This window comes from Peromyscus californicus, unplaced genomic scaffold (genome assembly GCF_007827085.1).
Source record: "Peromyscus californicus insignis strain IS unplaced genomic scaffold, ASM782708v3 Scaffold_25__1_contigs__length_3188244, whole genome shotgun sequence".
Taxonomy (NCBI): domain Eukaryota; kingdom Metazoa; phylum Chordata; class Mammalia; order Rodentia; family Cricetidae; genus Peromyscus; species Peromyscus californicus.
Genome location: NW_026294536.1, coordinates 725,634 through 731,812, shown reverse-complemented (window position 1 = coordinate 731,812; position 6,179 = coordinate 725,634). Strand labels below are relative to the sequence as shown.

Below are 6,179 nucleotides of genomic sequence, written 5' to 3'. Positions count from 1 at the left end.
AGAATACATTATATAGAGATGCATGAAAGTGTCAAATAACAATATTAATGCATCAATACAAGTTAATTTTTAAAAATACCCAGGTATTGTGGTACGTGCCTTTAATCCCAGCTTTCAGGAGGCAGGCCCAAGTGGATCTCTGTGACTCTAAAGCCAGCCTGGTCTACATAGTGAGTTCCAGGGCGACCAGGACTATATAGCAAGACCCTGGCTTTAAAACAACATAGTGATAAAAATAAAAATAAAATTAAAAAGAGGAATCTAGCCTTATATGTATGGTATCATATGCCTGTAATCCCAATAGTTAAGAAGCTAAGTGGGAGCCGGGCCGTGGTGGCACACGCCTTTAATCCCAGCACTAGGGAGGCAGAGCCAGGTGGATTTGTGAGTTCGAGGCCAGCCTGGTCTACAGAGAGAGATCCAGGACAGGCACCAAAACAACACAGAGAAACCCTGTCTCGAAAAAACAAAACAAACAAACAAACAAAAAACCCAATCAAACAAAAAAGCTAAGTGGGGAATAGATATTATGAGTTCAAAGATATCTTGAGGTATTTTTTGGTTAGCCTTGTCTAAAAACCAAACCAATCAACCAAACAACCAAACAAGAAAGAGTACTAGCACAAACCTGGCTGTCTGCCTATGCTAACATTCCAGCCCTGCCATTTAACTTTTGACCTTTGGCAACTCGCTTAAGCATTATGAACTTGTTAGTGCAGATGTAATAGTTCCTGTCTCATAGGCTCGTTGTGAGCATGCGTAAGCACTAGGAGTGCCTAGCAGTTAGTATGTGTCTTAGGGTCTCTATTATGTGAAGAGACACTATGACCATGGCAACTCTCATAAACTTTTAATTGGGGTGGCTTACATTTTCAGAGGTTTGGTCCATTATCATCATGGGACATAGTAGTGTGCAGGCAGACATGGTGCTGAAGAAGGAGCTGAGAGTCCTACATCTTGATCCTCAGGCAACAGGAAATGAACGTCTTCCACACTGGGTATGGCTTGAGAAAAGAAGACCTCAAAGCCTACCCCCACAGTGACACACTTCCTCCAACAAGGCCACACCTACTCCAACAAAGCCACACCTCCTAATAGTGCCACTCACTTTGGAGGCCATTTTCTTTATGTTCTGGGTATAAACTACCACAATGTGGGTGATGTCATTCCAGGGGCTGCGATCCTGGATTGAAAAAGGAGAAAGCAAGTCGAATACCCGCCTTCATGTCTTTCTGCTCCTTTTCTGAAGATGCAATGTGACTAACCACGTCACACTCTGGCTGCCATGACGGACTGCACCTTCAAACCGTGAGCCAACACAAACCCTTCCTCCTTTAAGTAGCTTCTGTCAGGTACTTTTTAAGAGCAGTGAGAAAGGTAACTAGTACATCAACGTTGAGTGTCCAGGTTAGATGTAAGCAAGCTCTCAGCGAAGACGAGAGGAAAATCTGAATTTATTTTCACTTTCTTCATGACTCGCATATGTTTTGCTTCACAAACTGCTTTTTTTTTTTTTTACATACTGTACCTTGTTGAAATATCAAGGAGTAAAAATAACAAGTTTAACCTTTAAGCAAAAGTTGGCATTCATTTGGGCAATCGTACATTTACATAGGTGGCGGGCGATGATAATCTTACCTGTGCCACCTGCACATATCTTCACAGGATGACTTTGCTAATTTTCTCCTGAAGGAGTGGAGTTTACTGATCTTTTAGAATCTGGACTGGTGTTGTTTGGATCAACAGAGGAAGACAGCAGAAGTGGCATGGTGTACTTCTGATCTTAGGTTGGGAGGAATATTATGGCCTCTGCTCCTAGCCTCTCTTACATATATAACTCAGCCACCATGTGGAAAAGCCTGGGCTAGCTTGCTAGATAGCAGACCCATATTATTTCACTCCCACAAAGAATTGGCCACAAACTGACCTACTGCCTGTAGCTGTCTGAATACACCAAGGCCAGTTCACCAGAGTGGCTATGCAGCTGATCCCAGCTCAAATTATTAACCAAGAAATAGTGGGGCAATAATTATGTTACACCACTCAGTTTCACACTGGTTTGTTACACAGAAAATGCTAACTGATTTATTCAGTGCATGCCACTGAAGGCCCTTCAGTTTGGTGAAATTGTCCCGGTCATTAGCAAGCTTCCTGGGCTTTTAAAAGAGAGTCTGGAATGAAAAGGGTCATTTTAAGGCTTTGGACACAAACTCAACCACAGAAAAAGTATAGAAGGCTTTTCACAGATGCCATTTTGGCTATTTTTGTAAGGATGATAGTACTTTATGTATGCTTTAGACTTACAAAGAACATTATTTTTAATGTAATTCATAATAATCTCTACATTTATTGTCCACTTTATATTTTACCAAGTACTTTCAAACACAAGGTCACATATGGTTTGGAATTAAAAATTGTTAGCACTGGTCATTACTGCCAGAAACGGTCCCACAGAGCTGAGCAGCCAAGATGTGTGACTTCACTGAGGATGAGATCACAGAATTCAAGGAGGCCCGCCAGACAGAACAAGTAAAGGCCTGTACCTGTACCGCAAATGTGGGGACGACATGAAGGCCCTGGGCCCGAACCCTACCAACACTGAGGTGCTCAAGGTCCTGGGGAACCCCAAGAATGACGAGATGAATGTGGGGGTGCTAGACTTTGATCACTCCTGCCCATGCTACAGACTGTGGCCAAGAAGAAGGCCTACGGTAGTCATGAGTATTATGTTGAAGGCCTCCGTGTATTTGAGAAGGAAGGGGGCTGTACCATCATGGATGCTGAAATCCACCATGTCCTTGTCACATTGGGCGAGAAGATGGCGGAGGAAGAAGTAGAGATGTTGGTGGCAGGGCATGAGGACAGTAGTGATTGTATCAGCTATGAAAAGCTTGTTGGGATGGTGCTGAATGGCTGAGGACATTTCCATATGCCGAACCTGTGACTTGCTCTGTGTGAGATTTCTGTCACCCCAGAGGCTTCCTAGGCTCCTTGCCCATCTGGTCTTTTTTGGATGATGTTTGCATTCACCAGATAAATTTGCTCTCTTTGCCCTAAAATAAATATAAATAAATAGATAAATAAATAAATAAATAAATAAATAAATAAATAAATTGTTAGAGCTCAGCTCTCAGATCAGATGTTTCCAAAGTTGCCATCACAGATCTTAGGGCTCTTACCCCGGCTGTCTGTGTTATCTGTTTTTAAATTGAAATTTCATTTGAAGAATGTGTGAGATGGTAACCTATGCAACTCAAACTATTCATTCACAGAAACTACAACAGTACTGGAACTAACACAGCAACCTTCCCTCCACACACATATGAAAGCAGGTTTTGTCCTTAATTGCTAGCTCTCAACACCCACCACAGTCTCTACTGCCTTCCAGTTGGGGAACCTTGGTTTGGGATCATTCAGCCTGCCAATGCCCTAACACCGGCCTATAAAGTCTAACCCAGATCTTCAACCTTGACAATGATGTTTGGGAGCTTATAACTCTGTTAAAGCTTAGGCTACAGGTAGATTATAATATGTATATATATATATATATATATATATATATATATATATAGTTGCCCACTTGTTGCCATGGTCACCATAAACAGATTCCTAGTTAATTTTAGAGAGTGAAATGGTCTATGTTTTGATATTCTTATATAAATCTTTATGCACTAGTATTAAAAAAGCATTGGCTTCCTTCCATCAGTAACTCACAGAAGAGAGACAAGTTTGTCCTTGTAACTCCAGAGGGATAGAAATAAACTCAAAAGCTAGAGGTAGCTGAAGACAGAGGAGAGCTTAAGTAAAAAATAGTATCAATAGTCTAATCGTTATACAACTGGTAGCTGCGTTTGGGGTTGAGGGCACTTGCACTTGCTGCTTTTGCAGAGGATCCAGGTGTGGTGCCTTGTACCTACATAGCTGCCTAGGACTCTAACTCCTGGAGATAGGACATGCACTTCTAGACTCTGAGAGGATGCATGTGCGTACACACACACACACACACACACACACACACACACACACACACACACACTAAATAACTGAAATAAATCTTTTAAAAATGGTACAGACTGGATTCCTGGCTAGTTAGGGCCTTAGGAAGCTTTCAAAAGTTTATGTTTGAACTCAGATATCATTTTTACTGACCCAAAGCAAAAAAAAAAAAAAAAAAAAAAAAAAAAAGGAGGCCTCTCTTAACAGCAACACTCAGAGCTCCTCATTCAGGTTTCTAGAGCACAAAGCAGTTTGCCCGGTTAGCCTGGCACCCATAACTCCTCAGTCCTTTATCTGTGCAAACACCGTACCAGAAATAATAGTCCAACCTGCCAAGGTCTTGGCTGTTTTTGCGAGAATGCCCTCCATACTGAGGGAACAGACTCTAATCCAAGGAATAAACAAAGATGTAATGGGTGGAGCAGAAAAACAAAGTGACATTTCCCTACTTCCTTGAGTTTCTGTCAGGCATGGGGCTCAGAGTTTACCAAAAGTATTTCTTTTTTCCTCAAGACAATTAGGTAAACAACAGGATCCACCCTACTTACCTCCCACACAGGTAAAGTGAAGTTTGTAGGTTACCGGGGTCCGACACCCCATTTCTGAAGGGGTGACCTAGCTCGAAGTCTGCCCTTGTACTCTAGTACTCACAAAGGAAGGTTTAGGCAGCAGGACGTATTTCTTTACTAAAGTTTAAAAGAATGCTGATTTAGTGTTCTCCAGCTACTTAATTTGTATCATCTGGGCAACACCTCCCCTCCCCCTCCCCCTCAGGGAGTCCGGGAGGAAAAGAGCGCAATTCTGATTTCCAAAGCTCACCTGCCTGGCCAGATGCGCGCCTCTGCTCAGCACCGTGCTTACTTACCGTGACACAGGAATTTAGACTACTTACTTTCTTAGACCCCATTTCTAGCTTGAAAAATTTGCATGGGCTCCATCAAAAGAAGCACTCATTACCTGGGAGATGCGTGTTAAGGGATTTCTTTCCATGGCAGAGAATCCCTATCTCCTTGGGTTTTATTTTTAAGTTCTTTCTGTTCTGTGCACTTTTTGGTATGATGAGAAGGTGTTAGAATTGGGGGGCCTTTATTCCCGGGGTGTTTTTGGCATAAGCAAGAACTGCTGTGAGAGCTTCCCCCCGACACAGGAGCGTCACAGACACCTCTCAGAGGGTGTGAGCAGAGCCCCCCTCAGGCTTTGCTGAGAAGACAGCAGCCTGCCACGTGGGGCTGGAGGTGATAGGGAAGGTGATGGGAGCCAGCTCGAAAGAGCACAGTGTTAGGAGGCATCATGAGATTCCATTCCAGAGCCGACCCAAGTCATTGTGTGGGGTGTGGCCCCCTTGGCCCACTCGGACACAGGCGGTGGGGCTGACAGCTGACGTGACCATGTAACATCGTTCATTGATTGAGAGTCTTCAGTCCTTTGGAACTAGATGTGAAGCCATCTCTTCCGGGTGTACTTCGTTCCTCGTCTGACCTCTTGGACTCTGTCTGTGAATTAGCTTCCCAGTAGACTGACTCAAGATTCCAACCCTGGGACCAGAATTAGTTTTTTTTCTGTTTATATAAAAGCACATTCCTTGAGAAGGTGCAGAGTCACCTGGAAAGCACTCATGTAAAATGACTGTGGGGGAGATTATGTACTCACCCTTGAGCACAGGGCTCACCGTCCCTCACACACAAGCCAACAATGGACCTAGATTTCAGAACTTAGTCTCCAGGAGACCAGGGGCCAGTGGTTGACTCAGTCTTTCCCACTGGGTTCAATCCAAGGCTTCAGCCTGAAAGCTTTTGACGACAGCAGAGCCAGAAGCATAGAAGACACTGGTCTCCAGGACGTGACTATTTGGTTAATGCTTGTGGCCCGATTTCTTGCCCTTTCTCTTGCCAGGGACAGGCATCCCTCCCAGAGTATCCCTGACAAATGATTCTTCCCTTTTTGTCTCACCTTTTTCTGACAGGTGGAAGTCTCTAACATTTGTGTTGCTAACTGTTCCATTCTTGAACAGTATTTACTTGGAAGGTTTACTATAAAAACCATGTGGCTATAACGCAGTAGAAGTATTTAGAGGTGGGTGGGAGGCCTGGGGATTTAGCTCGGTTGGTAGAACACTCATCTAGCAGGCATGAAGCCCTGGGTTCAATCCCCAGCATGGTCATAAACTGGGCATGGTGGCCCAT

The 6,179-nt window shown here is 43.7% G+C and overlaps 1 pseudogene; it reads left to right on the top strand.

Moving 5' to 3' along the window:
- Positions 1 to 2,469: 2,469 nt before the first annotated feature.
- Positions 2,470 to 2,917, top strand: LOC128120188 (myosin light polypeptide 6-like; annotated as a pseudogene).
- Positions 2,918 to 6,179: the final 3,262 nt, after the last annotated feature.